Source organism: Hippocampus zosterae, chromosome 7, assembly GCF_025434085.1.
Source record: "Hippocampus zosterae strain Florida chromosome 7, ASM2543408v3, whole genome shotgun sequence".
Lineage (NCBI taxonomy): Eukaryota > Metazoa > Chordata > Actinopteri > Syngnathiformes > Syngnathidae > Hippocampus > Hippocampus zosterae.
Genome location: NC_067457.1, coordinates 21,311,146 through 21,327,736, shown reverse-complemented (window position 1 = coordinate 21,327,736; position 16,591 = coordinate 21,311,146).

Sequence of the window (16,591 nt, the reverse complement as noted above, 5' to 3'; positions counted from 1 at the left end):
AGCTTGCGGCATCCCTTATTTTCCCCATGTCTTCTCGACAGAATGCCATTAAACGCTAAAAAGAAAGAAAGAAAAAAAGGTGATTAACTTAAAAGAAGACAAGATCTCCGAGTCAAATTTTAAGCCTCGGTGAATAGAAAAGTTTGGAGTTTTCTTTTGTGTCCAAAGCAGCTACGCTAATATGGTTTGGCCTCTCTAACATTTTATCCTGTGTTTTACAAGTTAACCCCCCCCCCCCATCCGCCATTTATGACTGCAGCCAAATTAATCTGAACATTCGAGTTGACACTTTGTGTATTGTTCCTCACAACGTGCTACAACCCCCCCATCTGTTGTGGCTTTGTTAAACGCCTGCGCCTTCCCAGAGGCTAGTCACGTATAGCCGCGCATTGCGTGTCAAAGTTGGGAGCTATTTGCACTTGAAACGGTGAGCTCCTTCCCAAAAACAACATTGTCACACTCATATTTGGCCATTAAGACATCACTTGAGCCCTGTTTGCAATTTTCAATCATAAACCGGAGTGTGTGAACAAAAGTATCCACAAAACACGACCGTTGTTGCTGCAGAACTTGCACGACTTGGAAAGGTCAGATGGGGATTTGGCGCGAGTTCCGCTTCTCGTCTCGCTGTGTAAACAACAAAAGTAATGTCAATCTGCAGAACACAAAAACACGTTAGATACGGGGCCTTAATCATACTTTCTTGTTTTCATGCTGTTGCGTGTGTGTGTGTGTGTGTGTGTGTGTGTGCGTGTGTGTCTTTTCTGCTCTCGCTGCCTCTTAATCAAACAAAGTGATGCGTGTGTTGTACAAAGTAAAAAGATTGAACCAAGCCGAACACTAGATTGATTTATCTTGATGGGGTTTTTTCTTCATACCCTTATGTCCATACAGTGATAACAAATATACTGCGGTTTGCATGAATGAAATACACGGTTCTTGTAGGCATCATGCAGTTCAACTTTTATTATGAAAAAAAAAAATCTGTCCAATTAATCTCCAATCATCGAGAAGAGATGTCGACGCAAAACATTCACGCGAGAAAATTACGTCTCCTGATCGAAATGCGAAGTTCACTGCGTTTACTAAGTCAGCTGCGTCATAGAAATCACAGACATGTGTAATTGTTTGTGTATTGATTTGATTGGGGGAAGGTGGAATAAATCATAATCTTATTGGCGCATGAGAAAAAAAACAAGTCGTTTCGTGCACTGCTTTGAATAAGTACATAACACTGCACATGCCACAAAAAAAAAAAAAAAACTTGTGGGAATAATTATGTTTGGTGGTTTATAAAAATGCGCTTAAGTCAAAGTTTTTTCCCATTGTTTTATTTTAGTTGTGCAATTCATCGTCAAATTGTCTACAGTTTATTGATTCGAGAGTGGATCCATAAATCCATGAACATACGGAGCATGAAAATATATAAATCAATGAAAAATGCCTGCCGTTTTTGCGTGCATGGTGGACCATTCCGTGATTTTGGCTCTTTTTTCTTTGTTTTCACATCCAGTCATGCATGTAGAGTATATACACGTTGTGCTGCGCGCACTTTGGTGGGTAGGTTGTGTCTCCTTTTATAATTTATCTACCGCCACGGTCAGGATTTCTGTGTGTGTGTGTGCGTGTATTTGGAGTCGTTTCAGTTGTTGAAAATCAAGAAAATGGCACTCAATGCGAGCACCAAATATGCCAAAAGTTGATATCTTGATGCTAAAGCCTGAAAAGGACATTTTGGACATGATCTGGGGGAGGATTACCAACATAAGATGTTTGCTTCTACCAGTTAGGGTAGCTAGTGGCTATTTGTAGAAAAGTGAGGTTGTCTTAGTATCGCACAGCTTTTCTTGCCGTTGCATAATAATCAAAACGACATCCAAAATGGAACCCCTGCGCACAAAAAATATGTTTTGGGTTTGTAGCTTTGTCAGGGCAATTTCGTATTATGCAATGCAATGGTTGTCAAACAATACAAAAGTGATAACAAAACCAAAAGTGCAGTCATTTCTTTTGCGTGTTCAGTATAATCGAGCCAAATTAAAAAGTGTCTGGTGGGGTGTTTGGAAGTAATCAGAAGTAAACGTCTCATTATTGTGTCATGATTGATGAATGGACTCCTTTTCGTATGTCAAGTCTTTTGAGGGTTTTTTTTTGTTTGTTTTTTTGCCCTCTTGACTTCCAATTTGACCTTATCGGTTTCATGTTAGCAAATTAGTTCAAAGGTGGACAGGTGTTATAAACTTGGCCGCAATGATGTGTATGTTTAACAGAATTCTGTCGCATCAAATCACGCCGGCGGCGTTCAAATGGTTTACATCATGTCGCCTTATTTTATGGGTCAGGGGGCCAGCGCTAAACACAATCAATGACTCGGCCCGCTTGTCTTGCCTTGAGGACAAATGAGTCATGGTCCTCGGTGCTTGTTGGCGCTTGCGTCTGTGAAGGTTTCACGCTCCGAAGCTGCTGTTACCAAGTCAAAATAAATGGAAACTAATTTTGCAAATGGGAGCCAAAAAAAAAAAAAAAAGAAAAGAAAGTACCACCACATGGATCTTGACCTCTGGGACCCCAAGGGTTTGACCAACTTGATTTCTGTGGTTGTTTGTTGCTTCTAGTGTTCCAACAGTTGAAAGAGTTGAGATGCTTCATATTTTGGACAAATGGGGGAGGGGGGGGCTAGGCTATTGCTAACTTATATTATACGTTAGACTGCGATTTTGACACCTGTGACGTCGTGGGATAATAATAAATATATCTGTGTTCATTTATTATCATAAATACAGTATTCATGTTCAACGGCAGAGCCAGCTGTTTCATCTCAAACAGAAGATCATGTAGTTCAGACGGTGTCAAGTTATTGGATACAATTTTGTTCATGCAAAAGTTTGTCTTTAGGTGGCTATTGTAGCCTCCAGCAGAATAAAAACAGGAAATGCTTGGGTTGATTCCCAAATGTGATGGCACATGTTTTTTTAATAACGCTTTGCAGAGTACATTAAAAAAAAAAAGTGCCAACGATTCACGCTCTTTAGCCATCTAACATTTGTCCTAAGTTTTCTGATGACGGCAGATTTTGGGATTTCTGCGGTCTATCTGAGAATGTAGCATACATATGCATCCGCCCTGCTTTTGAAAACTGGTAATTAACACCAAATGTGTGCTGCAGGGAACCTTTTACATCATCTATAGCATCCATTGCTTGTCCGTCACCATGTCGGACATTGGAAACAAGCCAGTCTTTCGCTATTACACTCAACCCCTGCTGACTTTTTATATTTCGCTATTTCGTTCCTCCTCCCACCACGATGATTGAGATGTTTTCGACTAAACACCTTCATATGCTGAGCCGTGATTGCCAGGGAAAAAAAAGCGCCCCACACACGGAGATTGGTCCGGCATTATGGCCTCTCGGGGGCTTATTAAATCCCACTTGCCTTGTCAAGGCTATTTATGGGGATTATACGGAACAGCACTCTCAGGAAGATAGGTGCTAATCCGAAAGTGCCCAGTGAGAAGGTGAATTCCCAAGTGAAGAGAGTAACCACTCTTTTTTTTTTTCATCCTTGCCCCCCACACCCCCCAGCCCCCACACCAGCACTTAACCAGGAGTCTCTTCTGGGATCACAAGTCAACTTTCATATCCACCTTTGATACGGAACATATGGGCTATTTGATTACTGTCATGTTGAAATGTATTGGGGATTACAAAATGCAATAACAAGTGAGGTATTTGCAGAGAAAACTGTCATGCTATTGAAACCGAGTCTTTGATGAGTGATTCATTTTGAGTATTTAACTTTGGTGGGCTGGGGGCGGTTTTGGACCAGTCCGGTGGGAGTGCATGACTAAGAGTATATTGAATTTGTGTAAAACCATAAAGATAATGACTGGAATAATATGAATACATCAAAAGGTCTTGACAGCTGAAGGATCTCTTCATTTTGGCATGCCAATTGCAGACGACGCCTTTTTTTTTTTCAATCAAATTCAGCGAGAGTTCATTTTGAAGAAGTTCCAGAAATAAGAAGACTAGGGGTGAGCAAATCATTTCATGGTGCGAGATCCGACGGATTTTGTTTTGAAAGCCTCCTTAGTTTACGCGTTGTTGGAATTTTGAAGCATTTCGAGCATTGCTCGCCATCTGTGACTGTTCAATCTCCAACAACAACATACTGGCATAGTTTGCCATTTCAGGAACATAAATGACTCAAAGTTGATCATAAAGAAGCATATCACATTGAAGCGTTCTTTTGTGATGATGAATAACGAAATCCATCACAAAATAAAAGTAGTATACAGTCCATCGGATAGGAAGGACATTTTATGGTACATTTGATACCGTACACACCTATACGTACTGATTAAGTATCTATAAGGTGTAAAATAAGGCTCAAATTTAGATTTCAGTCCATGTGGCCTCTTTCTTTCACTGAATGTTCCTGAAAAAGGGAGCTGCCTTTTTAGCCTTCTTCAGCTGCCAAGCTTTTGAAATAAAAATGCAGATAATGCTTCATTGCCATCTATGGTGTCTTCTCTATCCCGCTCTCTTCAAATAATAACGGAGGAATTTCCAGCTATTGGTGTGTGACTACGAGCCCACTTGGGTGTTTCAGATAAATCAATCTCAAGTTGTAGAAGAGGCTGAGGCTCTTGTATGGCAGAGCTCCCACCTTGAGGCTCGTGTCAAGGAGGTGTCGGGAGATTGTGTCCACACACAAACTCTCCTGTAACTGTATGGAGAATGCGCGGGATTAATTGCGTCTCATATCTGCCGAAAGGGTGTCAGGGCAGCAGCCTTTATAGGAGAGTGTGGTGGATGTCTTTTCACTCGCTTGCACCCTCTATTTTTACCACCCACTGACAGCTGGACAGTGTACCAGTGCATGGAAGCTATTCCGACAGGTCAGATGCCAATACATTCTGATTACAGTGCAACAAATGTAATTAATTATTCATAACACAGAATCTCGCAGAAATTGTTTAGTGACCTACAAAGTGTGCACTTACCAGCAAAAGGGGGGTGGGGGGGTGGAGGGTAAATCACGATGCGATATGCAACAATTGTCACGACTGTTGTAGTTCTTCAGTTGGGCATTAGGGGGCACCAGGTTGTCTGCGGCATCACTAAAATATATGCACACGAGTCAATGTCAATGTGATCATTGCAACGAAGCTGAGCTCACTCTGCTGACGTGTGTGTGTGTCTGCGCATGTAAGCGTGAGGAAATGGGATTAATCCGAAAACCACGTTCCCCCGAGTGGCCCTTAATAAATCTGACATCAATTTTAGTGGTTTAGTCCAGAAGGCTGCTTCTTCTCATTCCGCCGCATTTTATTTCCCTCATCTCTTTGACCACGCATACCTGTAGTGTCAGACTTTCCAACTTTCCGAGCCTATTATGACCGCGTGTCTCTCGGGTGTCCCATATGGAACTTGAAAGATGGCATCTGTGTTGAAACGACATCGCTCGCATACACGTTGAATAGACTCTTTGTACAAGCGACTCCGAAGTCGCGATCTGTGGAGTGTCACAAAAAGTCCTACGCAGTTTCTTATCTGAAAGTGGACAAGAAATGAGTTCCAGACTTTTGCCTGAATGTTTGGGGGAGGTGGAGGAAAACGTGAGCTATCTTAGATCATGTTGGTGATTTGTCATGGCTTTTGAAGGTCATGCTATGTTGTAAAATGTTGTCACAAGAATTATTTTCACTAGCTCGTTATTGGAAACATTGGCAAAAAAACCCCAACAAAACTTAAAGGGCAAGTGTAATCGGTCTCTGATACAATTGCTTCCAGTGAGAGAGCCGCACAATTTTACCGACAGAATGTGCAGTTCTAAATTAGAGCCGCTGAAGCATTATTTATCATACTTTTGGAAAATTAAGGATCGAAACTTTGTTTTCACCCCTAAAATTACAGAGTCTTTATTTCAATTGTTCAGTCAATATAATTACATTTGGCAATCGAAACACGGTTCCTTGCCTGAACATGTTCTTTAGCACATCTTCCTCACAATCAAAGGTTCCAGGTTTGAATCTTGACTGGGATCCTTATGTGTGGGATTTGTATGTGCTGAGACCCCCCCCCCCCCAAAAAAAACATGCATTTTAAGGTATTTGAAGACCAATTGACCATAGGTGTGAATGTGACAGTGAAAGGTCGTTTGTCTATGTTTGCCCAACTCAACTGTGACCTTTTTTTTCTTTTGGATTTCTGTTTCACTCCCTCCACTCTGATTGATTTCACCTGTCCTGTCAATAATTTCACCTATGCCCCGCCTTGCATTTACCAGCCAATCGGCTCTGTGCCTCCCTTCTTCCACACAGCTGCATTTCATCAGTTTAAGTTAAGGAGTCAGGAGTCTCGTTTAATCGACTGGTTTCAGATCAGTTTTGCCGCCTCTCGTGTCACCGCTTTGAAACGGCTGTTTATTGCTCCTGTCACATGCTGATTTTCTATGTATGGATTTATCTGCTTGAATCACACATTTTTTTCCCTCCACCCTGAATATGAGTGGAATGTAATAAACAGCCATTCATCGCTGCCGGTCGTCCCGAACCTCCCTCATGTTCCAGCTTATGGATAGAGCTGTTGTTTTCTTGTTGTCCCTCTGGAGCTTAACAGCCATTATTGGCATTAAGTAGATCAACAAAAGGGGCTTGAGGGTTGATTCCTGGCAGATGGCTCTCATCTGTACACCTTCCATGTGTGTGCAATGGCTGAGTACGTTTGGAGCACTGCCATATATACTCCTTGTTGAAGCCAGCCATGCAACCGAGCTCTATAAAGAACGGAAGAGGAAGTGGCTTTTGCGAACCCAGGAAAAAAAAAGAGTGGTTGTACTTGTAAATCATCTCCATCTATCTTCCAGCTACTGGGCATCTTGTCCGGGGCTTGTGTTGACAAGAGCATTCGTTGTTATTTTGTAATGTAACCAGACAGCTGCTCTGTTTCTTAAAAAGCACACATGCAAAACATCATCTGCCGTGAACGGAGATAGTGGGAAAGAAACATGATGAGAAAGTTAGTCTATCAACAGACTTTCTTTTTTCTTCGTGGGTTGTGGAAAGTCCTGCTGGACTGAAGACTCATGAGGGCAATATACCACTAAATTTTGCAATTTTTCTTTATTTTCAGCTAATCCTGTCCAATTTCACTAATATTCCCCACATGAAAAAAATCTTTGGATATATGTGCATTTTAAACTCATACACTGCACATGGAAAACACACATAAATAATATACTGTATACGTGTAATTTAAAAAAATAGTTTCCCTTTCAATGGGGCCAGATGGAACGTTTAGCACATTTGCCTTCCTCACCAATGAGAAACTGAATGGTATCAGAGGTATTGCGTCATCCCACAACTCATGATTGACGATGTCAACTTAATTCATGCAATACTACCGAGGGCCGAATACTCTTTTCCCGTGTGCGTTGACAGTACTTGGAAATTCCATGGAGTACAATAAGGAAGTATTGCATCTATTTGTGAATCTGTGAATCTTACTGTTAACGAAACCGCAGGTGAGGTACAAATTAAATGTGCAGCGCTCAAAGGAGGGGAAAATTCTGCTGAAAAGTCACAACGTTGCATGACTGCCACCTGCAGGACATACTTGTAAACGTCAACATGGATTAGAAATTTAAAAAAAAAAGACAAAAGCATCCCCTTTACTTCATGAAGCAAAATTCTGAATGGACGCCGTGAATAAAACAATTGATTCGGTAACGTCATCAAACGGTATATGGGAACACAATTAAAGAATGGTGACGATTAAAAACAAAAATATTACTGCAAAATGTGTACCAGACTTGAGTCATCATTTGATAAACATCTTTTGTGCCTTTTGTGGGGATTCAAGTGAAATCCTTTATAAATACTGTTGAATTTCTCATATCTTGTTGAATCACCCTTTCGGTTGTGAGAGTGCTGGACACCTCTTCACCAGCTCACTGCACTTTTATAATGGCGGCTGTTGTTATACGCTAGGGGGAGACAAAGTCTAAATCGCAAACTCACGAGTAAAAGTATCGCAATGCTGCAAGTGGACCTGTAGTTTTGGTTTCTCGACTTTTCCTCTCCGTACAGCGCCCTAGAGTGTAGCGTTTTTAATCTAATTTTTAAAAAGGTGGAAGAGAGCGATTAAGGTGCTTGGTTTCATGCTCTTTGATAGTCTGGCGTCTTCAGTGTGCGTCAACGTATGGCTTGATATCGTTACCTTGCTCATGTACAGTATGTGAAATGCTTCTTTGTGTTGTGCAACGTGTAATACCGTGTGTGTTGTGTACAAAAAAAAGGAAGGTGCAGTTTATGCGAATACTGTGGAGAATTGGCATGACGTCTGTGAAGCACAAGATGGCGCTCGTATCCAATATAACACTCAAACGTGTGCTCGCGCAACGTCTTTATGATTGCTGCATTTTTTTCTGTGTACGTGCAGTATTGCACTTTTGTAATTATAAGATACGATGAACGATACCGTTCGTTATCTTTATAGGTACAGCACGGAAAACCCGGGGGAAAAAATATCACTGAAGCCAGTAGCGGAAATGTCAAGGACAGAAAGGCCTTCTTTGCTCTTCACTAGACTGCTCCTAGTCAGTATATGGATGTGACTTTTTTGTAGATTTTTTTCCCCCAATCACATTTCAGCCTCTGTGTTGCCATGTCAATTTAATCTGCCCAGGACCTTAAGAGTCATTAACAAAGGTGGGCGCATCAGAACATCTTTTAATTCGTCATCCAGTAGCAGTTATTTATTATTTTAAGACTAAATCTGTCATTGTCAGTCCTTCATTAAGTCATCGTTATTTTAACAGCGCTTCCTTCATTGCTAAGTAAGTTTCTTTCGCCATTTATCAAAATGAAGTGTATGTTTTAACATGTTTCCACACCTAGCTAAAGCAAGGCTTTCTAACCTATAATTATAATGCTCTGAAATCACACTGGAACTTTTACCACTAAGCCTATAAACGTAATGGAATAACTTAAGCGATTCACCAGGATGGCAGGAGGAGCAGTATGTTTTCAGTTAATCATAATGGAAAAATGTAATTTTCTCCAAGAGAATGTGACATTTAAGGGGAATGTGGTTATGAGCTCTCATATTCCCATATCTGAATGCCTGCGCCGGATAGAATATGAACTCAGCTAGTCGGAGAGATTTCAATGAATGATTACGATTTCCATCTAGTAAATCAAATACTTTTTGGAACTGAAGTCTGGATGAGAAGAGAGGGAGCCATTTCTGCATAAATATTAATTATGAACATTCCTAGCCTTCAATCCCCCACTATAACCTCATCTCCACCCCTTCTACGCTCCAGATTTTTGTTTTGGACAAGAGAGATCCTGTGATGCTCTGCCAGTGGTACTCCGGCTGCTCAAATATTTGAGCTCAGAAGCAGCCAAGTTGACTCAGCTTGGAACATGGCTTTCCCAGAGCTTTGATAAGGTGCCTGTGTTGAGCCCGGGCTTCCAGTCAGGCTGCACAGTGAGTCTCTTGTGCATCTCTCCATCCTGTGTCCACCGGGGGGGATTCAAAACAGACGGGGGCAGGAGTAAGGGCGAGACAGCCGCATGCCGAGCGAGAGAGAGAAAGCATCCGTGTTAGGAATTTTGCTATTTCGAGACGTTGACCGGCTAAGATCAATTTAAAGTGGTGGAAGCTTTGCCACGAACGGTTCATGGTAAATTTCCGGGAGGTAGCTGAGAAAGAGTCTAGACAAGCAATGAGGTGTGCTATCCTTCCAAAGGTAGTCTCACGTGTCCACTCTGCTTCGTACTTGATGGCAAGATTACACTTTGTATAGATGGGCCAATCGACTCATAGAGATTCCGAACAATTCAGAACCAAAGCAAAACTTGGGGAAAAACAAACAACAAAACTTCAAAATCTTACTATCAGCTCAGTTAAGCTTTCCAGCGAGTGGATTGTTTTCAAAGTACATCAAAGGTGTTTGCTTCATTATACTGCAGTGGTGCATGCCGAGGTGGCGCAATCACTTCCCCGGCTTGAAAAACCGAAATAATTATTTCCATATCAAGAAAGGAAAAGGAAGGTTAAAATAAATGAGCATTCTGTCTAACGAACATTTTCTCCCACTTGGTGTTGGGTTTGCGGTGAAAGGCCAGATGGAGAAAAACTGTTGATTATGAGATCTGAAAGCCTAAAATGGAGCAACAACAACTGTGCTTCGAGAGAGTGCATAGAAAAAAAATATCTGTGAATACTTTCACAAATGCAGGGGAGGAAAAAACAAAACAATCCTTCTGGTGACCATTTCAGTCTACGTGATGTCCATCTTTCTTTGTTGGATTACTTCCAGACATTTTTAATTTTACACATAAATTATAATCAGCTCCTCAGTGATTTGAGTGACATTTATTAAGATCCATTCATTATCCTTGCTCGGAAAAAAGCCAACAACACATCTTTCAAATCATTAGTTTGATTTCTAATCTTGCTTGATGAGCTTAGCCTTCATCTGCTACCTCTTTCACCCAATGCACAAACATAATATTGTACACACACACGCACACGCGCACACAGACAGCTCCCTGGCTCTTAATACGCAATTACAGGAGGTCCTAATTAACATTTTAATTAAGGAGCACATAACTGTGATAAAGACCCCGATATTAGCACTGTGCTTAATTGAGAGGAGGCAATCAACTCGATGACTATATATTACAGATACACAGGCTGATAACCTTTTATGGGTTAAACGAATCCTCTGTCACAGTAAATGACTTTGAGGTGTGCTCCAGACAAACGATTTCCAAAGGTAATTGTTATTATGGAATTCAAAGTATTTGCTACGTGTGTATGCTACTAACCCAATATTGTGTCATTAGCATACAGGTGTTTGCATCCTAAATCTTCCACTCCACACAACTTTAGTCAAAAAAAGGCACTTTTATATCATCACCCTATTTTTTTTGGCTGAAATAAGCCCGTCTCATGCAAGTTCAGAGAACACGTCCCCCCACTCCATTCATTGCTGAGCTTAATGGCAGGTCTGGATTTTGTTGCCATAGCGACTAGGGCAGCCTCTTGTTGTGTGAGCAGGGCCGAGAGTATTACAAGCAGTAGTACAGATTGGGGGCATAAAGAAAATACAAATGTTTCATCCACTCCAACTGTGGATGTACATTCATATTTTGTCTTCACAGTTTCTATATTTCCTTTGTAGCTGCCATTTTAAAGATATCAACAAGTTAATGTTGTGCGAAAGCTATGCATTGCATCCCGTGTATGTACGGATCGTATGTAGTTTGATTGATGCAAAACTGACATATTTACAGGCCCTCCTGACATGACCACCACCACTCCGGTGAGCTGTTTCACAAAAGTGAATTTTCACATCGCCGCTCAAATCTTCCCTACGCCGCTAAGGCGATGTCAAAAAGCAAACTTCCGTGGGTTGCTTCCCTCTCTGACAAGCTCAATCTTGCCTCCGCAGTGATGTGCTTCCACTGCAGGGTCAGAGTGGCTCACCGGAGAGGACGATGCGAGGCAAGATGACCTGACAAACTTGTCCGTGTTTTGGTAGAGGAGACGCACAGGGAGTCACAGTTGTTCTGTCAGGGTGATCCGACATACGGGATAATTTGTTCAGCTGGGTCACGGGGTCATGTCACTATTTGAAGAGAATATGAAGCTGCGCGCGGATGCATGAGTCCAACATTTGCAGAAACTGATTTTCATCCCAGTTATATATACATACACATTTTGAGTAAGTCCTCATCACTCGTATTCATGGAGCCATCTGGATAGCTGAATTTATTTGTTTGCACATGAGTAAATATCCGGAAGACTTGACTAGTTGATGCTGCTGCCAAGTTGGCGATCACTCAGAAGACAAAATCATTTGAAAGAGTGCACTTCAAACGATACTTTGTAGTTGCTTGTACAAATTTTGTTGGGTTTTGGTTTTTTTGGCGGCCACTTGACAGTTCGACATGCTGAAAACACCACCCGGAAAACAACAACAAAATAGGAGCTTGAGCCTTGTTTCATGAAATGTACGTAACATAAAACAAAGAGCACTAACTCTTCGCAGAGAAATTGGTGACTCGAGCCAACCCTTCATGTGACAATAGACACAATTATCTCTTCAACTGTGCCCATTTTCATTCCGGTTTTTCATTGCTTTGTTTCTCAACAGATAACTTTGCCTGTATATTGTTTTATGGTGATTTCCAGAGGCAGCAATTTACTTCTGGGATGGCCAATGGTTGGCTCAAGTCTCAAAATTGGACTCCCACACTCCAAAAAAAAAAAAAAGAAGGAAAAAAAAAAAAGAAAAAATCCCAGATTATACATGATTAAAATGTGCTAAACATTTTAATTCTTTTTTTTCCATTTTAATTTTTAATCTTAATTGATTTTTTCCTTCCTCTCCTCATAAATAATATATGTCCATTAATACATTTTAATCATGGGCAACCAATGTACATACTAAATGAAATCTAGTCAAAGAACTTTTTTTTCAGTATGCTAACAAACTAACAACCAGCAACCCTTCCGGATAAAAGTTTTTGAGCAACGTGCTAACATTCATATTCAGTTGGGTCCTCCAGAGATTTGATGCTACACATGAACTTTCTGTGGAATTTATCCCGACAGCCTGTTGGAGCAGCGGCAGAAGAAAATAAGAATCTGTTGCCTCGCCGCTCCGACGTGGCTGACTGGTCGACCGGCTCCGAGATGGAGACCGCAGCCCGTGAAAGGCTCTACTCTTAACTACGCCTCAATTTACACAGCCGCTGTGCATATTTCTTTCCGCGGTGTTGGCAAGGTAACCGAAGGACTGGAAGAAAGACATCCCACTTCCTGTCTACAGAGCTCAGAGAGAGAAGACAAGAGAATCACAGGAGAGAAAGAAATCAGATCACCCTGAGCAAACTACCATCTACGTACATGGCAGGAGCGTATGGAGCACACTGTATCCGCTTCATCTGGAAATGGGTTTTTTGTTTTTTTTAGGGGGGGGGGCTGATGTGTGCACCAAAAAGTTGATGTGAGGTGGGAGTAAATTCAAGGTAATACAGGAATCTGACAGCCCAACTGATACCAAGAGAAAATTCATTTTAAAACATAATTCCCAAAATAACATTTGCCCCCCGCCCAAAAAAAAATAATCATACATAAATAAATAATGTTCTACCACATTTGGTAAGAAGTCTCTTAACACTTTGGATATTTAGCATGGGGCCAGTGCCACCCACATGCACTTTAAAAGTAAAATCTTAAAGTTAATTCTACAACAGACTGGGAGCCGACGGCGCCATCTAGTGCCGTCGGTGAGAAGCCAAGCAGCTGCATTGTGAACCAAATGTAAAGAGTGATTTTTGACAACCGATTTTTGAATGTCGGTGAGTGAGTTACAGTCATGACATTAAGAAGACATGGAGCAGTCGTTCAAGGTCAGGTTTGATGAGAATTGATTTTATCTTGGCAACGGTACGTAAATGAATGAATGAATGAATGAATGATTGGACAACTTTGTTGATGTTGGTCATGGAGGGAAAATCTGAATCCAAAATGACACCCAAGTGTCTGGTTGGGGAAGTGAACTTATCAGTGACTTGAATTCGTACAGTATGTACTATCGATGAAAATTAGGTAAGTGTGCCTTCATACATAATCATCGCACCCACTCACAGACTTGATGATTTAACATCTTGTGCCAAGTGTCTGACACCCGTTTAGTCATTTCAACGCGAACCACAAAACCGAAGTTCTGTCATCATGTCGTATCCGCTGCTTGCAGCCTTCGGGGGTCAGTGCGGCAAAGGGAGCATATAGCATGCTGTCAGCAAAAGCACCGACGGCGCGGCAGCGTCTGGTTCCGCACCTGTAATAACCCGCTTTCTTTATAGATGCCGCCGCACACCTGCAAGCGCGGCGTCAGCTTTTTGTTTACGGCGATATCTCTGCTTAGGGTGGAATACTTCCATGAGACTCTGAATAATGATCCCACGTTACCCATTTGAAGTGTGGGATATTTCAGGAATGCTTTGGTTAAAGTTCCTGTGGATAGTTTCTGGAAATCTGCAGACTTTATTGGAAATTATCTGTCCCTTTGCAGCCATTGTTGAAACCGTTCTCGCAACGGGAAATAATCTTGAATTGATACAAGTAAAGGAAAAAAAGAAGTGATGAAAAACAGATGCTTTTGATTTCCGCCTCTTAATTCTTCTGCTCTCTTTCCAAAACACGCGGTAAACGCAGCCCAATCAAAGCAAATGAACGCAAGTGAACTGCCTGGAAAGGCATTGTCGTCTTAGATGGACGTTACAGGAGAAAACGAAACAGGAGTCATTTTTTTCCGTAAAAGAAAATAACCCCGCTTCCTTCGGCCTCAATACCACCCTGGATGAAAATCAATCATACCCTCTCTCAAATGAACGCGCGTGTGCTTGCGCTATAATTAGCTTATAAAACCCGACTGCTTCTCGAGTGGTTTGCGCGGCTTAGAGCTCACAATGTTCATCCAAGAAACCGTAAAGTACCCTCTCTGGAACTTAACCATTTAAACTAAAAGTCTTAAATATTTCTGCAGATTTCTCTTGGGTTGGGGAAGTCGTTTTTCTCTTTCTTATCTACGCCTGCCAAAAGAACTGTTGGTGGTTTTCGATGGTTCTAATTGTAGGCGCACATGTGGTAGCAGTTAGGAGCTATACATACTTGGCACCAGCGCCACTGCTGTACAAGCGTCCATGGCCCGACTCTGTTGTTTCACTTCACTCCTTCGATAGAAATACAAAAACAGATTAAATTGTGGGACGCGCAATTTAATTAGAGAGGAACCCTCTTCCGCAAGCTGCTTTTGTTGCGGGCAATGTTATTAATTTACCAGTTGGTGTGATGGCAAACAAATTTTTTTGGGGGGGTGTGAAATTGCTTTCATATAATCTCCACATGAGTTTCTTCTCGAGGTTTAAAATAAAATGGAGGTAGAATATCTGATGCCACTCCGGCACGACACCACTCGCTATCGCTAGCTTCATTCAAGTTTCCAGATGATGAAACTGAAAATCGTGTAGGGGGGGGGTCCTCGATCATGGCGACATATGATCCACGAGTCAAAGATTTCCATCGTTTATAATCTCAAATCTAAATATTCCACTGTGGGTAGTTGGTTGTAATTAAATTCCTAACTCCCCCCGTACATAATGAGACTAGGAGCGATGAATCAGCTCACTCGTAGAGCGTATAAATAAAAACATGAGAGCGGCAAGAACAGGCTCCGCTGCGGCGAAGGCCGGAGCAATCATTGCGCCGCCACTTTTCTTTCTGTTTTTCCAACTGGGATGGAGTGGAATGGCTTGATGGGTTTGGTTGATGTTGGCTGGAGTGAGGAATGAGAAAATGATGGGAGGGCTCTGAACCACAAATTGTCGCAGCTCTTGTTATTATGGCTTGCTTGTGCGCTAGCAAACAGTTACATGGCCTGATGGGCTTACACAATGGGCTTTTCTATATAAAAAGCTCAGCCTAGACGCGTAGTTGGCCGTCCGCATGGGTTCTCAGCGGGAGATAGGAGTTCAAAGGTGCCTCGAGCCGTCATACACCGAGATACGCTGTCCTAAACATACCTGTTATTAAGTCAAATAGAGCCTCGCAGTAGCTGTTGCCCACACATCTTTTTCCTGCCCGCAACATTTGCATGTCGACAAGCGAGGGAAGTTGGGAGGCATTGGTACATGTGTTGAATGATACGGGAGGACAACACCGTTCGTAGATTTTACAGCCGGTCTGTTGCCTTTGAGGTGAGACACCCCCCGGAGACGTCTTGCCGCGCCTCAAGATTAATAGTGTTAGTATTTACAAGGCACGCAATACACAGGCATTTAAAAGCCACCCGGTGCCAAACCACTAGAACACAGCAAGCTGACTGCCGGGGAAGGTTGAGAGGAGTCTTGATTGAATGTGTGGGAGAAATGGGAGTGAGAAAACATTGTTTTTCCAACGCAGTTCCATGTCATCAGTTAATATTTTATGTTTCATTCTCATTATAGTCGGCGACAAGTGATGCACTGTGGGAATCTTGGCTCACTTTTTTACCGAAATGACGTTTCGAAGACAATAAACAACCTTTCTGTCAAACCGTCCTCTCCCAATCTGTGTTTTCTTTCAGTTGCGCAATATGGAGACATAAATGTCTGCGCTAATCCGTTTCCTGAACGTCGCTTTTCAAAATTCACTTTATTTTGTTCCCCCAATCCTCCTCGTCGCCGCCGCTCACTCTGACTCCGACGCCATCTTCTCCTAGCATGTTTAATTATGATGCATGAGATTGATCGTGTCTGACCGTCAGAATCCTTTCCTGCCGTTAATCTCAATTAACATTCAATATACACGTTTCATTCCTCAAGACCGACTATGATTTAACGTCTCATTTTTGGACTGTGTTCAAAAGGTTGATGAAACAGTGTAGGACTGGATGCGTATTGTTGGGTCTATTTATTTGAGGACGCAAAAATACGTACTTATTCCAAAGCATGAAAATCAAAGGACCTCGATGTTTTGAAGAAAAAAAAAAGCAGGGAAAAAAAATTTAATGTCCACGTATGA